The sequence below is a fragment of the Phascolarctos cinereus genome, unplaced genomic scaffold, assembly GCF_003287225.1.
Source record: "Phascolarctos cinereus isolate Bilbo 61053 unplaced genomic scaffold, phaCin_HiC Scaffold_2;HRSCAF=192, whole genome shotgun sequence".
Classification (NCBI taxonomy): Eukaryota; Metazoa; Chordata; class Mammalia; order Diprotodontia; family Phascolarctidae; genus Phascolarctos; species Phascolarctos cinereus.
This window is the reverse complement of record NW_027555625.1, coordinates 400,327,684-400,346,300: the sequence shown is the minus strand read 5'-3', so window position 1 is coordinate 400,346,300 and position 18,617 is coordinate 400,327,684. Positions and strand designations below refer to the sequence as shown.

Genomic DNA, 18,617 nt, shown 5'->3' with positions numbered 1-18,617 from the left:
TACATGTATGTCTTAATCTATGTAATGGATTAACAGCATTTTTTAAACTCTCATGCCCTTGATGTAACCTTCACAGGAAATATTTGATGCACTCATTTTAAAAACCAAAATAATTTAAATCTTCTCAGTGTCAGCAAGAGATATACTCCAAAGGAAAGTGATTTGTGCATATTTCACTAAAATTAATAAAACTAGAATTAGATAAATGGTGGGAATAAGTCTTTGACATAAGTTCTGAGATGGCTCACTCATCTTGGTCTGGTGTTTTTATCATAAAGCATCTTGAAGCCAGCATGAAGTAATGGACAGAGTGCTAGATTTGGAATCCGAAAAAAGCTCTGTTCAAATCTCACCTCAGTGGCTGTGTGACCTCAAAGAGTCACTTAACCTCTCTGAGACACAATTTCCTCATATAAGAAATGAAGGGGTTGATCTAATCTGGCCTCTGAGGTAGCTTTCAACTTGCAGTTTTGGATTCTGTGGTATTGTTCAGTAATATATTTGAGGCCATGACTTCGAAATATTTGTGTTGTAGCAAAATATCTTCAAAATCTCTGTCCTACTCAAATGCTAGCGCAATGTTTTATACACAGCAGGCAGAAATAAACCTATTGAAGATAGACTGGGAATTACATCACAAAGCATCATTTATATTGTCATTTTTCATCATTTAGGCCCAGGCTAATAATCATCTATTGTAATTGTTGTTCTGATGCATTGTTTGCCCTGACAATATAATACTAATATAATGCTAATGTAATTGTATTATTATCATTGAACTAGTATTTGTCTAAAATATTGTTACACTCTCTTCTTCTCCATCTTGACCATCTCTATTTTGTTACTGTAGATGAAAAATAACTTTTTTTTTATACTGAGTCTGTAATTTCACTGGCACAGAGAACTTTCTAGGGAGGAAACTCTTTTTATTAATGCAGATTACTAGGCATTTTCATTTCTCCTGGGACATAAAATCTGGATGGCATCTTAGTTATTCCCAATTTCTATTACTTACTGATCCTATCTTTATTTTCCACATCTAAAAGCTAAGGAAAATGTTATGGAAAAAATTTCAAAAGGATGCTGATTTGGGAGGAAAAAGTTTCCTCAGTCTGAACACATTGTCTTTATCTTCTTGTAGAAAGTAAAGAGATTTCATTGGTGAAGTAGCAAGACATGGCTTTCACAGATGTGACAGTGTGCAAAGTTCCTTGAAGGCCAGGTTGTGGCCTTGAGGTCTTTCCTTTCTGTCCTGCTGCTACTGTGTTGAAGATTTTTCTCCGCTACAGTGATCAGAGCTTTAAGAGATCATGCAACATGTAACCAGGTCACATTTGACTTGACATTGCTGGATGGCAAAAAATAAATGGCAGAAGTATCTGAAAACTTAGCTACAGTGTACTCTCAAGCCAAATTACGTGTGGGCTGAGTAAACTGAATGGTTGGAAGGCAAAATTTGCTTTCAGCACCCTGAAAGGGAATTATGTCTATTTTTGCTGTTTTTGTTTAGTTGTTTTTCAGTCATGTCCGACTCTTTGTCACCCCATTTGGGGTTTTCCTGGCAAAGATACTGGAGTGGTGTGTCATTTCCTTCTCCAGCTCATTTTACAGATCAGGAACTAAGGCAAACAGGGCTAATGAGTTACCCAGAGTCACACAGCTAGTAAGTGTCTGAGGCTGGATTTGAACTCAGATCTTCCCGAAGCCAGACTTGGCACTCTATCTACCATACCAACTAGCTGCCCTTTATTACTATTACTCCCCATAGTAAATTCACCCATTAATTTCAGGGTGATTACTTACTTACATGATAGAGTAAGAATTGGATACTGAAATAGAATATTGTTTTCTATAAATTTAACTTCTATTCTCATGAATATTTGTAGGAAATTTTTAATTAACTGCTAATAAGATTAAATCCTAACATACCTCGTTTACAACTTCCTTTTTTGTGTGATATAAGTCCATAATTATTTTTTTTCAGATTATTCATTCTGCATAACTGGGTTGTAATTAGTAATATTTGGCAGTGGTTACCCTTAAGACTCGCCACTTTCACTCCTTTCCTACTTAGAAGAAAAGAATAACAGTAAAAATCACAGGGAAGAAGATTAAGAGCTTTCTTTGTCTCCGATATCTCTCTGCCAAATACCTAAAGAACGGGTAATACATGGTGTAAACTAGAGTATTTACCTCAAGCTTAATAAAATGCTATAGGTATTGGTGAGAAGTGAGGAGATGAGACTTAGGAGTAGAGATTGTGTCATTGAAAGTGCATGTTTTTTCCCCAAGTGGAACAGATATGGTGGAAGGGGTGATGAAGCAGCACTGTTTGACAATAAAATGTATCCCTCTTTGTAAGTACATAAACCTGAGGTTGAAAGAAGGATAGAAGGCATTAAGGTAAAGATGGAAAGCAGTGTGAAGCAGAAGAGGCATTCTTCTGGGGGAAAGACTATTGGAATAAGTGGGGGACAAAAATGGTGTTTCCCTCAACTATATCATAAAGTGGCATTCTAGTAAGATATGACCACGATGGGGCACTATGGAATTCTGGAAGGTAGTAAGACTTGGAATCAGGAGACCTGGTTTTGAATCTTAGCTCTGAGACTTCTTAGTTGGATGACCAAATAAGTTGAATGAGCAAATCACTTAATCTTATATTTCCTCATTTGTGAAAATGGGGGCAACAATACTTGTAATACCTATTTTAGAGGACTGTTAAGAGAAAAGTGCCACAGAAACATTAAAAAGGTATGTAGGGTTGGGACTTGTGTCATTGATACAGGGAATTCTCAAATGAGCTTTTGGCTAGGTGCCTTCCAGTTCTACATTGATAATGATATCAAACCTGTCCTTAGGGGCCTCATATCATGTTGCAGAAAATAAGAAAAACAGGTGAGTGAGACAGAAAACTTGGAGTAAATTGATCATGTACTTTAGATTTTGTAATAACCAAAGAATGAAATTTTGGCCATGTTCAGACATTCTAAATAAGGTCAGAGGGATGATAGACTTGATTTCACCAGCAGACTCACACCTCACAATTTGATGACCCTTGCTCAATTCTCTCCCCCACTTCAGTTAACCCACCATTCATCTATCAAATTAATTTTCTTAAGATAAAGATCTGATCACATCACTCCTACTCAATAAATTATGGGATTCCCTTTTAATTCCAGGATCAAATATAAAATCCTCAGTTTGGCGTTAAAAGCTCTTCATGGTCTGGCCTCCTCCTACTTTTCTAAGTTTCATACACGACACTCCCTTCCCCTCTTCTACCTATACATCTACTCTGTTATCCAGTGACACCATCCTTTCTGCCGTTCCTCACATACAACACTCCATCTCCTGAATCTCAGCATTCCCACAGGATGTCCAGCATGCTTGGAACTCTCTTCCTCCTCATCTCTACCTCCAGGTTTCCCTAGCTTCCTTCAAGTCCCAACTAAAATCTTAACTTCTATGAAAAGCCATTCCTGATCTCCCTTAATGTCAGTGCCCTCCTCCTGTTGATTACCTCCAATTTATCCTGTATGAGGTCCTTGAAAGAAGGGATTGTCTTTTGCTTTAGTTTAAACCCCAAGCACTTAAGACAGTGTTTGGCACATAGAAGGCACTTCAATGCTTATTGACTGACTGATTTAATAGGAGTGGAAATCTCTTTATAAAAAAAAAAAAGGAACTTCTGATAATAAAATGGAAAGTGATCACAAATGACAAAGTAACTCCAGTAAGGGAATGATAGTATTTACATAGCAGCTATTACATGACATGCCCTTTACAAACATTAGCTCATTTGATCAGATTTTCAGAGCTCAGATTTTTAAAAGACATGAACAAAGACAAAGAAGAAGACCCCCAACAAGCTACTTAGCCTCTCTAGAACTTGATAAAGAATATTGGATAGACCCCTTATGGTGAATTCCTAGGAAGATATTGGCAAAAATAACACAAAATGTAAATCTGTGCCATTGGAAAGAATACCCACATCAATAAAGCCATGAATATGTATGAGGGGTTCAATGCTTACATTTTTATTATATACTTATTTTCTGCAAAGTAATATGCTAACCACTGGGAATCCAAAGATGAAATTAAACAGAGCCGACCCTCAAGGAGGGTATAACCTAATAAAGTAGAATAAGATATTTAAATAGATAATTATGAAATATGGTAAAATGTGCTCAAGCACAAAAGAGAGAACCAACATGCTTTTAAAAATTTAATAGGGAAGAGCTCATATTCACCTGGGATAGGGATTAGGAAAGATGGCCCATGTTGAAATTTGCAGAAAGGGAAAGAGGGGTTTCAATAGATAAGGGATGGAAGATAGTGAAACTCTATTATAGGCATGGGAGCAGCATGAACAAAGATAGGAAAATAGGAGGTGATAGGAAAATGGAAGTAAGAATATATAACTAATGACATACACTAAAGTATGGAACATATATGTGTCAGTCCTCACTACATGTGTAATCCTATCTCATCTAACCTCATCCTTCACCAATGAGGACACTGAAGACTAGGGAGCTTATATGACTGTATTTGGAGGGATAGTGCCTGAATTTAAATTAAGACTCCTTCATTTGGTATTTGCTTGACTCTGGAGAAGTCACAAACTCTCAGGGACTCAACTTTCTCATTTACAAACTGAAAAGACTGTCATAGATGACTTCTCAGGTTCCTTATACCTGTAGAGCTATGATTCCATGAAAGTTTCACAACTGGAAATTGAATCAGAAACTTTGGATTCTCATTCAGCCATTTTTTCTACTATCCAATGCATAAAGGAAAAGACATGTGGAATAGTATAGTTGAAGAAGGCTCTACGATGAAGATGAGAATGCGAATGGGACTTAAGTAGATTAAAAGGCATGCCAGAGAGAGGTAAAAGCATAGATATGAGAATACTTATTGGAGTACAAGTTATAAAATTGTGTATGAAAGGAAGTGAGATTGGATAGGTAAAGGTGTCTGAGAGCTTCAAAATCCAAAAACTGAAAATGAATCCTAATGTGGTAGGCAGTAGACCAAAAAATTAAATTTATTTAGCAATTTATGGTTTACAAATCACTTTATAAATATCTCATTTTTCCCTCACTACCACCCTTGGAAGGAGGTGCTATTATTATCCTTATTTTACAAATGAGGAAACTGAGGTGCCAAGTGGTTAAGTGACTTTCCAAGAGTCACACAACTAGTAAGTGTCTGAGGTCAGATTTGAACTTGGGTCTTCCTGACTCCAGGTCTAGTGTTTTTCCACTGTGCCACCTAGTAGACCCATTATAGATTCTTAAGGAGGGGAATTGACTATAGACATGTGTATAGAATAGAATAGGTGAGCTGACATGCCCAGACATGCTGGCCCACACTCAATCAGAGTGACAAGATGAAAGTTGTCCTCAGGAGATGCTGAGCAGTGAAAAGCCAGACAAAACTAACAAGAGGAAGCTTGGAAGCAGGAAGAAGCATTAGGGGACTTTTGTGATAAAGATGATAAGAAAAGTCAAAATAAAATAAATGCTTGGCCCAAAGATTTTTCTTATAAGTCTAGGACAAAAAATAGAGAATCATTCCAGTTGGGATGTATAAAATTCAAGAAGAACAAGCCATCTTCTGTGACCATAATACAAATGGCTACAACTGGTTTTTACTCAGTTACCTGAATTAAATTCCAAAACATAGGATTGGGGAGGGGAAAAGGAAAGGAATGTAGTCAGGTTCAAAGACAAAACACACTTCATACCCTTTTGGATACAATCTGTCCATGGAGGGATTAGTGGACGTTTTGGTCAGGAATGAATTTGAACCAGGTTCCAGGGATGAAAGCTCACAGACTAGTCTGTTACGCCATCCTAGCCTAATGCTGTGCTGGTTTACAGCAATCCTATTAGCAGAGAGATTGAAGGGTTAAAGACAAAATAGCAGAAAGCAGAAAATCAGGCTTCAGTAGTTTAAACAGAAAAGGTTCTTCGGAACCATGCTATCGTATAGGGACTGATATGGAACACCCACACCTACATTACATGTGCACCTACTTACAGCAATATTTCCATCATAAAACTTGGATCTATTTACTTGGCTCACAAATATAATTAATAAATAGTTGGTACTCTTATTGGAAACATATTAATGTTGAGTCCAGGTATAATAAATAGTCTATTTACTTAGAGAGAGGCAGTAGAAAATATACTATTAGACTTGACATCAGGAAGACATGGATTCCAATCCTTCTTCTGACACTTGTTTCCTTACTTGTAAAATGAAGATTGTAATATGTGTATGGCTTTTCTCAGCTTTGTTGTGAGGTTAAATAAGAAAAGGTATTCAAAACATTTACTATTAGAAACCAACTGAACATATACAATTAACAGGAAAGACAATGCTGTCTTGGCTACTAATTTTAAGCAGGGGAGGTGTTCTTTCACCTTTACAGATTTGTGACATCTTGAGCTGCTTCACTGGTTGGAGAATCAGGGTTCAAACAATAATGGTAATAATTTTGAACTCTGACAAATATTCCTTTTCCTATTCTGCCAATTGTCAGGATAGCTAGGATGTGTTGATCAATCAGAAAGGTCACACAACTATTATTGAATGTTGATTATTATAGGACTTTAACATTGAACAGACTGGGCAAAAGAGAAACAATAGCCTGTGAGTATAGAGATGTCAAAACAATTCATGCCATTCTAAAGAGGCAGATGTATTTCTAGAGCCATTTCACAATCTAGATACAACCTCATATAACTAGCTCTCTAACCTAGGATAAGTCATTTGGCCTTCAATTTTCTTATTTTTTTTTAAAGGAAATTATTACATTAGATCATCACTAAGGATCTTTCCATCTCTAAAAGTCTTTGTATTTATACTTACTACCAGGATCAATTCTTTTCCCAGGTTTCCCTCCTCCCATGCCTAGAACATGTTCTCTCCCCTTACCTTTGCCTCTTAGAATAGCAATTTCCCTTCAGAGCTCAACTCACAGTACCACCTTTTATTTTTCTCCATCATCCATTTCCTTATTCCTTAGATATCATTGCCTTCCCCCCTCAAAATCAGTTTGTGTTTAAATATTTATTTAAGATGTTCTGTGCATGTTATCTCTGGTAAAAGAATGCATGTGTCTCCAATCTGGGAACTGTTTCATTTTGTCTGGGTATTTCTGCCCCTAACACAGTGCTTAGCACTTGGTAGGCACTTAATAGATTCTTATTAATTGGCTCAATGATCAAAAAATGAAGAATACCCTATGGAATTCTTCTTCAGAAACAATGCTATGAATATTGGCTAAGGAAACTGTGGCATTGTCTAAGATGTTAAGCAAAGAGAGAGGTGCTATTGAGTCCAAGACTTTTTCTACCTGTTGACTGTAGTGATTGGTAAATAATGACCGTAAGGAAACCAAGGTGATAGTAGATTTTCATTAACATAAATCAAGCATTAACTATCAATGGATACCACTTGGAGGGGGAAACATAGGGTGGTGTAGTGGAAAAAAAAAACTAGACTTCAAGTCAGAAAAACTGAGTTTGAGTTACAGGTCTAGCACTTGTGACCTTGAACAAGTCATTTCAATTCTAGGACTCTAATTTCCTAATATATAAAATGGTAATAGGGGCAGCTAAGTGGTGCAATGAATAGAGCTCTGGCCTTGGAGTCAGGAGGATCTGAGTTCAAATCCAGCCTCAGACACTTAACACTTAACTAGCTGCATGACCTTAGGCAAGTCACTTAACCCTGATCGCCTCACCAAAAAAAAAAAAAGTAAAAGAAAATGGTAATAATAACAATTTAACTGCCTGCTCCCACAGGGGTTGTATATAATAAAATTTATACATTTGAGTTTTTTTTCTTTAATAACAATAATGATGGAGCAATACGAGTGAGCTAATGAGTTGCACAGCCAAGGTGTGTGACTTCACAGAAGATCAGAAAGCAGAGTTCAAGGAGGCCTTCCTGCTATGTGACAGAACAGGGGATGGAAAGATCTTATACAGCCAGTGTGGGGACATGATATGAGCCTTAGGCCAGAACCCTACCAATGCTGAGGAGCTCAAGGCCTTAGGGAATCCCAAGAGTGATGGGATGAATACGAAGGTTCTGGACTTTGAACACTTTCTGCCATTGCTACAGACCATAGCAAAGAATAAGAACCAGGGCACACATGAAGACTATGTAACAGGGCTTCGGGCATTTGATAAGGAAGGGAATGACACAGTTATGGAGGCTGAAATCTGATGCATCCTCAGAACCCTAGGTGAGAAAACGACAGGGGAAAAAGTGGGAGTGTTGGTGGCAGGGCATGAGGATAGCAACAGTTGTAACTATGAAGAGCTAGTCCAGATGGTGCTGAATAGCTAAGAACAACTCCTTTCCACAAAGAACCCCCAAACTTTCTCAGTGTGGAAATCATCCTGTTGCTTCTGAAGCAACTAAGTACATTTTCAGAATTACCAACATCCTTACTTCCCACTCCCATCATATGTCCTCTTTGGCCTATTCGCTCTCTGCTTTCACCAAATAAACTTGCTATCTGCTCCTAAAAATAAAAATAATGATAGTGATGGCATATATACATATGTACATACACACACACATATACACACATACATATATGTATATATACACTATATATATAAAACAAAATGCCTTAAATGCGTTATTTCATTTCTCTTGAAAGATAAACACTGTCACTATTGCCAGATTACAAATGAGGAAACTAAGGCACAAGAACAGTTACTCAAAGTCACACTGTAATTTTGTTGTGAAAACAAAAGGAATAATGAGATTTTCAAATCAAGTGTTTTCTTAAAAGTATGACTTTGGAAGATGAGACTTACGAGTGTTACTGAATCTGTAGATAAGAAAAGAAAATGCAAATCTTTTCTATATTTATAAAATTTTCTTCTAATCTATAGTGTCTGTGAATTTTAGAAACATTCAAAATTTGCTGTGTTTAAATTGTCCCCAAAACATACAACAAAATACTGATTTATCCTGCAGTTGAGGATAACTTATTCTTCTTACTTATTTTTTTTTTCATAAATGTATAGTAAGAATTATGAGTAGGCAACAAAAGGATACAGACTCTATAAATCAGTATTGGCCTATCATAAATGATCCGGGTATAAGCATAAGAAAGCCAGGATTTTTCTTTCATCTAGAAGTTTTAGCTTTAGTCTATTTATACATTCCTTCTTTTGGAATGTCTGGAAGCTTTGAATACTAAAAGTGAACTTACATCTTTTGGGGAAAAAATGATTCAACTCAGCCACATGATGGATATGTTGTATTAAACAGTTAATTTTAAAATATTTCCAGTGCCTTGGAGGTGGAAGGGAAGGATATTTGCTATCACTGGCCCTGACTGCAATGTTGAAATACGTAAGGCTCATTAATCCATCCGGCAGGTATACTCAGCCACAGTCAAACTAGGTTTTCACTAGGCTGTCCAACTCGCTGCTTTCTCTTCTGGACCCTTCAAGTTTAGCTAGGGTGCCCTCTGACTAACCATTTGCACAGCAGTACATTCGGCCCATTTTGTTCTATGTCTCTAGGCAGCTAAGCTATCACTCAAGGCTACTTCTGAGCTTGTATCTTGAATCTTTCTTGTTGTACAAAAGGGGTTCTTCACAGATTCCTGTCTGCTTGTAACATCTTACTTTCAAAAAAACAAAAAAGGCAACAGAGGCTGAAAAAAGTGTAACATTATCCTCACACTCAATTTGTATTACGAAGGCCATGTGCACCCAGCAGCAACAGCTATGACTGTTCCAGATAGTTTTTTGGACGGGTTTGTTGTTATTGTCTAGTTTTTAGTCTACGTTTAGTTTTTGTCTGCATAAGGTCAACCAAATAGTTTGGCAGATTTTTCTTGTTCGATTAATTAGTCATTTGGTTACAATAATTGAGGCAGCTAGGTGGTGTAGCAGATAGACTACTGGATCTGAAGTCAGAAAAATCCAAGTTTAAATCAGGCCTCAGATACTTATTAGACTAGCTATATGAAACTGGCTAACTAGTATAACTTCATTTGACTCAATTTCCTCCTCTACAAAATAGGGATAATAATAATAACTCTATCCCAGAGCCATGGGGGGAATCAAATGAAATGATCTTTGCAAAGCACTTCATGAGCCTTAAAACATTACATAAATGCTATATTGTAAGATACATGTTTGTATAGCATTTTATACTTAAAACACTACAGATTAATACTATATTATAGTATACTTATGATTATGGTTATAATTATTAATTATCTGAGTTCCTATACATGTAGCCTTGAGTTGCTTAGGAAACCACATTATATTTGGAATCTCTTAGGAAAAACCTTCTATTATTCTAAAGAGGAAGAGAAATGGTATTTTAACAAGACATTCTGAGCCTGTGATTACATATTGGCTTTGTGACCCTGGTCAAGTCATTTAGCCTCTTAGTACTCCAGGCAATTCTCTAACTAATCAATGTACAAAGATTTCATAAGTGCTTACAGTGCTTCCAGGCACTGTGCTAAGCATTGCCGTTATGAAGACAAAAATGGAATAGTTTTTTCCCTCAAGGGACTTACATTCTAATAGGGGAGAATATATGTACACATGGTAGTTTGGGGATATAGTATACTAGCAGCTGAAATATAAGGAAAAGTTTCCTCTACAAGATGGTCTTGAATACAAGCCAAGTCTTAAATAAAACAAAGGATTCCAAGAGACAGAGGAAGTAAGAAAGCAGTGTGCTTTTCACATAGCATTGAAGGCTTTGAGAAAGAGAGATGGATTGTCATATTTGTGGAATATGGTTGGATTGTAAAGTGAGTAGAGGTTACTAATTTGTAAGAAGACTTTAAAGAGAAGAAGGAACCAAGTTGTAAAGAGATTAAATATGAAATGGAACAGTTCATATTTGGTACTAGAAATACTAGGGAAATACTGGAATTTAATGAAGAGGGAAGGAAGAAGGGTTGACACAGTCAGAACTTTCCTTTAGGAAAAATCCCTTTGGCTGTTGTGTGGAGGATACTTTGAAGATGAGGAAAGACTGGTGTATGGAGGTAAAAGAGGAGGTTGCAAGAGCCCAAGCAAGAGGAAGATGAGGGTCTGGACTATTGCAGTTGCTGAGACAATAGAGGTAAGTGGAGAGATGTGAAAAATGGATTCTATGGAAACAGAAAGACTGGATTTGGCAAGTTAATGGACATGCTGGGTGATTGCGAGTGAGGAGACAAGGATGAAACTGAGATGGTGAACCGGGGGTGACTGTAAGAGGATGGGGTACCCTTAAAATGATAAGAAAGTTCAGAAGTTGGGTGGATTTGAAATGGGGAAAAGGATAATTGGTTCTGGTTTTGAATATGTTGAGTTTAAGATGCCTAGGGGGTATCTAGCTCAAAACATCCAGTGGGCAGTTTATGATGTGGGAATAGAATGATACTCTCTAAGACTATAAATTGCTGAGAAGGTACCAGTCTTCATTACTACAGAGGATTTTCTCCCTGGAAGTTCCATTTAACCAAAGAAATCACAAGGCAAGTTCAAATGAAAGGAAGACATCGTTCTTGGCGTAGCCCAAGAATTCAGAGTTAAGAAAGAATTTAAAAAATAGAAGGTAGCTTCCTCTTCTCCCTGCCCCCCCCAGGTAGTATTTAGTACTAAAGGGGTATTATGTGATTTAAAACTTGCCAAATTAAAAAGGGAGAATTAGTTTATTCAACAAGTATTTACTGAGTGTCTACTGAAAAGTAACATATGTCCTCTAAAGAGGAATCCTAAGAAGATGACACAGCTTTCTGCCAGGGCCATGACTATGTTGAGGTTGCTGAGGAACATCGATAACACTTGCTCACCTTCAGAAACCACACAGCTTAGAGATTTTTTAGCAGAAATAATTTTGCTAACTAGGAAGTGGTGAGCTATAGGCTAGCGTGAGATCCTTACACACACACATACACACACACACACAGAGTCTTTCCATCAGCAACCCCACACCCACATCCTTGAATCGCTGCCCCACTCTACAATTCAAGTAACTATGAATTAGGCCACTTGCCCTAGCACAATTTATGATACATACCCCCGACACAGGCAGAGCTGACTTAGAAACACCAGGGAACACATATCTGAATAGAGCCTTAAGACTGGCTCTATTTTAATCGTGTCTGCTCAGAGGCTGAGCAAGTGTCTATATTTAAATATGCCTCTTATTTTCTCACACTTACAACATTTCCCTGGGGGTTAATAAACAATGGGTAAATACTGATAGTATAATAAATATACACAACGGACTCAAATATTATTACTTAGCATTAAATGCCAGCTGTATGTGACTTACAACAAACACGAACATCTGCCCTTGAAGAAGTTGCATTTTAAAAGCCCTTCTAAGGAATTTAAAGATATGAGAGAAAGCACCATTAACACTTAGAGTTATATTAACTTCTTACACACACATATCTTATCTTCTCAAATCTCCATGATAGCAGGAACCAACCATGTCATATAAGTTCTACATGTGTCAATGAGCACCTAGCATAGTGCTAGACACACAGTAGTTGATTAGTAAATATTTGTTGATAGATTCCTAAAAACAGATTTCTGCAAACATTCAACCCTATTTTCTCCATGACCTTGAGCCTTAGGTACAATCAATCAATAAACATGTATTAAGTGATTACTATATTCAGTTGATAAACATTTATTAAGCACCTACTATGTGCCAGGTACTGTGCAAAGAGCTAGGGATAGGAATACAATAAAAAGAAAGACAACCCCTGCTCTCAAGGAGCTTGCAATCTAATGGGGCAAGACCACCCACAAAAGGAATCTGAAAAGGGGAAGGTGGAGAGAAGTTATCTGGCACAGGGGCACAATGGACAAATGCATAGAGGTTTTGGAGCTCATGGCTCTGCCCTCCAGTCAGAAAGTCCAATCAGAGCAACAGAGAGTACTGATGAGCTTTGAGTGTCAAGGCTAATTCAGTCTTCCTAGATAATGAGATTTCCCAATGAATGTAGCTGGGAGGTCTGGGAAAGCTCTTCTACAGGAGATGACATTAGAGCCCAATAAGCTCTTTCTAGCCACAGAGAACAGACAGTGCAAAGACAATGCAAAGCACTACTTGTTCTCACAGGTGAGTAACAGTAAGAAGGCCATAGCTGGATCATAGAATGTGTATAATGCAATGCAACAAACATTTATTTAGCACCTACTGGGTATAGGGCACTATACTGGGAACTATAAAAGATGGAAAATCTTCTCCATCTCATCTCATTTTTCTTCCCAGTTTTTTCTCTACTTTTCTTACTTGCTTCTCAAAATCTCTTTTGAGCTCTTCCACGGCCTGGGACTGATTCAAATTTTTTTGGAAGCTTTGGATACAGGAGCTTTGACTTTGTTGTCTTCTGGTTGTATGTTTTGATCTTCTTTGTCACCAAAGAAAGATTCTATGGTCTGACTTTATTTTTTGCGCAGTTTACTCATGTTCCCAGCCACTTACTTGAGTTTTAAACTCTTTGTTAAGGTAGGGGTCTGATTCCAGTGGGGAGAAGGTACTGTCCCAAGCTTCAGGGTTTTTGTATAGCTGTTTTCATAGATACTTCTAGGGACCTGTAAGTTTTCAGTTCTTCTGAGGTGGTATGATCAAGGGCGAGGTATTTACTCCTTTCCTAGCCTGGGCTCTGGTCTATGAGTGACCACAAGCACTCTTTTCTGCCTTGGAACTGTGAGGAGGAGTCCCTCTTTGCTTCCACTACAAGCTCCACCAAGCCAATGCTCCTTGTCTCCCTAAGCCTACCACCCAGAAGTGTGACCCAGATCCAAGCATAGTCAAAGCAAGAGATTGCTCCTTCAGCACCAGCAAAGAGATCCCTGCAACCCCCCCTCTGATCAGCCACTGGATTCCCCCTCTTTCTGTGGGCCAAAAGCCCTAGAAGTAGCTGCTGCCCCAAGGTTGTGCTGGTACTGAGCTTCTCTGTCACTGCAGTCACAGACCTTTCCTACTGACCACTCAGGTTGTCTTGAGCTAGAAATTTGTTTCACTCTGTCTTTTTGTAGGTTCTGCTGCTCTAGAATTTGTTTAGAGCCATCTTCTACAGGTATTTGGAGGGGTTTGGGGAGAGCTCAAGTAAGTCACTGCTTTTATTCCCCCCATCTTGGCTCCATCCCATCATCTATCTCAACAGATGTTTATTAAATACCTACTATGTGCCAGGAACTACGCCAACCACAATTTTTATCTCCATTTTGCAAATGAGGAACCTGAAATAAACAGCAGTTAAATGACTTACCCAGGGTCATACAGCTAGGTAAGCATCTCAGACTGCATTTGAACTCAGGTTGTCCTTATTCTACACACAGCACCCCATTTCCCTATAGAGCTGGTTTGAACCCAGCTTTTTGTGATTCTAAGTCTAGCACTCTATCTGTTACCTTATACTGCCTTTCTCTATAGCAGTGATGAGGAACCTGTGACCTCAAGGCAACGTGTGGTCCTCTAGGTCCTCAAGTGAGGCCCTTTGACTGAATCCAAACTTCACAGAACAAATCCACGGGTTCCCCTCCCCTGCTCTATACAATATCAAATTCATCAGTAAGAATTTATTAAACTATTACTATGTGATAAAGGTCAAACAAACCCTACATTCAAAGTAGTCATTCTTGCTAAATGCATTAGAAAGATGCATTAGGTACAAGGCTGAAAGTAGTTACTAGGGAAGATCAAGGAAGCCTTTACGACTCAGATGGCATCTTTTGCCAAAAATAAAGGAACATAAACTTCCTGGAATTGTCTTCACCTTAAACATTACTTATATCAGCTTCCTTGTAACTCCAGCAAAGACAGGAATAGAGTATCCAATCCAACAAGGGGACCTCAACAGCAGAAAATAATTGGACTCTCTAACTTGTAACATTCTCAAGAGGAATTACTAGAGCGCACTGCTCCTCCTGTGGACCACGCTGTGTATCCCCTGGAATTGCTACAGAAGCATTTTATTGCTCATTAAATATTTTTTAATGTGAATTCTGCTCTTGGCATTTCTGCTTTATAGTTTCTCTCACAAACCTTCCCATGTTACAATGCCCCCCTCCCCACCATGCGTAATTTAAAAGAAATTATGTAAGCTTATTTCTCTGATTAAGAAAGCCTAATGCACAGACACACAAAGGATATGACCAGTGCTTGCTCAAGTTGCTAATGAATCTGGCAGTTTTAAGCTCATTCCCAATAAAAAAAAGACCTCACAAATCACTGTAAAAAATGTGTTCTGTGCCTCAAGAGCCATAATTGTCACACGTTTACAATTCATAACCTATGACTGCAGGGTGCTTACTCTAAGATAATTCTCTACAGAACACTGGATATTGATGCTGTTTAGAAGGGGCACAACAAAATCATCTGTCACTTGAAATACTCATTTGGGAAGCCTCCCACACTAATAAAATCCTGAAATGGAGCAGTGTGAAACATAAATGCTTTCTTCTCCCTAAACTATGAGATTGGAGAAGTTTAAAGGCCTGAGTTGCTCAGGAACCTTAGCTGAAACCCCCAGCTACTTACATACTTATTTCTATAATTAGTACAGATGAAAAGGACCAATGCACTAAATGAAGTCACTTTTGCCTGATGACATGACTCCATTACTTCAATGGGCTCTTTCTAACTTGGCTTTGAAGGTTGCTAAATCCCAGGAAAGATGCTAAATCCCATCCCACTACTATTTATCATGAAGTCCAAATCTCATAGTGTAACCAATATATAAGCATACAAACAACTTAAAGGCTATGCTAAAATGGATTAATTTCATCCTCTGTGTTTCCTTTCAATAGAGGCCAAACCCTATTTCAAAGATTGCCACAAGAACACGCATTTCTAGCAACAATAACAACCAATATCAGGTACTGGTGACTGGAACATCTGGACAACATTACAAAGGATCTATGAGCTCATCAGTGTCAACGTTCCCATCTATATTTGCCCATCCTTGTGACTCATCAATATTTTACACAAGTTTAACAATGTGGGTTCACTCATTGCGCTGGTAGGCTTCTTTGTGTTCTCTTGATATCATGAGTATAACAATGAAATCAGTGGGCTAAAGTGGCCATCGATTACCCTTCAAACTTGCTACATGACAATTTCATCTTTTTCGCCAGTATGTTTGTTTGATGACCTCTTCTACATCATTTATCCTGTGTAAGTCCTCATTTGTAAAGTGTTAACTTCTACTTAATATGATTACTTAAGCTATTAAGCAATACTCGAGATATTAAAATACTAAAACAATAATAGCAAACCTAAATAATGAATTTGTCATGATGACATTTTACCCATATAATCAAAATAACTTATATTAAGTACAATGCCCACTCTGGTTGTCCTATGTGGGGAGGTTTAGTAGCGTCTTATTCATTTGTCATCCAGTCATTTGTGTCCAACTCTTTATGACCTATAGACTATCTTAGCACATCAAAACTGTCCATGGGGTTTCTTGGCAAAGATACTAGACTGGTTTGCCATTTCCTTTTCCAATGGATTAAGGAAAACAGGTTAAGTGACTTGCCCAGGTACTAAGTGTTTGAGGCTTGATTTGAGCTAAGGTCTTTCTGACTCTAGGCCCAGCACTCTATCTACTAAGCCACTCAGCTGCCTCCATCTTAGGTGCTTAATAAATGTTTCTTAAATTGAATTGACTTGGGGTAGAGACAAGATGGCACAGTAGAGAAAGCATTTAGGTGAACCTTCTCAACATTCTCCTCCAAACAACTCAAAAAAAACCCTTCAAATAGAATTCAGGAGTGTTAGAGGCAACAAAGGGACAGAGTGAGACATTCTTAATCCCTAGACAATGTGGGAGTTCAGAAAGAGAGATCTGTGACAGAGAGATGGAGACTGGCCGAGAACAGACTTCAAAGAAACACCAGTGGTGGAACTATGGGGCAAGGACAGATTCAGCATTAGCTTCAGAAGCTCCAGCACCAGAGACAGGAAGGAGGTCTGGCAAATGGTCAGAAAGAGGCTATAGGGGAACCCTGTGCTAACACTAGGTGCAAGACCAGATCCTATTTAGCAACGTCATTGTCTCTGTCTGCTTCTGGGTCATAGTATAGGGGCAGGGAGTATTTTTAGTCAAGAGGGAGTGGAAGGCCTGAGGAGCCACTATTTGGCAACTCCATTGTGTATACTTCTTTCAGTGTCATAGTTCAAAAGAGGGGAGGAGCACTTTTCTCAGAGTAGAAACTCTGAGAAACAGAATCATTCTTGGTCCCAAAAGATCAGGGACCAAGAAAAGCAGTACTGATTGCAATCTCAAGGGACATGGGGATCTCCCTGGGTAACGGTCAGAGTGCAGACCAGGACAGCCATGACCACATTTCTCCTCAGATCATATCACCTTGAAACACCAAAAACTTCCAAACACCAAGAACTAACCATAAAAATAGCAGTATGAAAAAGCCTGAAGCTTGAGATGGTATCTGTGACAAAGATCATACACTCTGATTAGGTGGGATTTTTATAAAGAATACAAAGTTGTTTCAATATGAGGAAAACTATCAACATAACTGACCATATTGATAACAATAACAACAAAAATCACATCATCATATCAATAGATGCAGAAAAGGCTTTTGACAAAATGCAGTACACATACCTATTAAAACCACTCAAAAGCACAGGAATCAATATAACTTTTTCCCCCCTTTAAAAAAAATATTTATTTTTAGTTTTCAACATTCACTTCCACAAGATTTTGAGTTCCAAATTTTCTCCCCATCTCGTACCTCCCCCCACACTAAGACGGTGTGAATTCTGAACATCCCTTTCCCTAATCTGCCCTTCCTTCTATCTCCCCTCCTCCACTTATCCCCTTCCCCTTCTATTTTCCTATAGGGCGGGACAGATTTCTATATCCCATTGCCTGTATATCTTATTTCCCAGTTGCATGTGAAAACAATATTTAACATTTGTTTTTAAAACTTTGGGTACCAAATTTTCTCCCTTCCTCCCTCCCCACCCACCTCATTGAGGAGGCAAGCAACTCAATACAGGTTGTACATGTGTAGTCATACAAAACACTTCCATAGTAGTCATGTTATAAAAAACTAACTATATATCCTTTCATCCTATCCCATCCCCCATTTATTCTATTCTCTCTTTTGACCCTGTCCTTCCTCAGAACTGTTTGCTTTTGATTATCCCCTCTCCCAATCTGCTGTCCCCTCTATCATCTCCCTGCTCTCTTGTCCCCTTCCCCTCTATTTTCCTGTAGGGTAAGATAGATTTCCATACCCAGTTGAGTGTGCATGTTATTCCCTCCTTAAGCTAAATCTGATGAGAATAAGATTCCCTCATTCCCTCTCACCTTCCCCCCATTTCCTCTCTACTGTAAAACCTTTTCTTGTCTGTTTTATGTGATATAATTTACCTCATTCTACCTTTCCCTTTCTACTTCTCCCAGTATAATCCTCTCTCACCCCTTAATTTTATTCTCCAGGTACCACCCCTACACCTTCAAATCTATGTTGTGCCCTCTATCTATCTATCTATCTATCTATCTATCTATCTATCCATACATACATACATATAATTCCCTCTAACTAACCTAATACTTACAA

The 18,617-nt window shown here is 38.2% G+C and overlaps 1 pseudogene; it reads left to right on the top strand.

The window, feature by feature from the left end:
* The first annotated feature begins 7,899 nt into the window (after positions 1 to 7,899).
* LOC110212342 (myosin light polypeptide 6 pseudogene) lies at positions 7,900 to 8,370 on the top strand (annotated as a pseudogene).
* Positions 8,371 to 18,617: the final 10,247 nt, after the last annotated feature.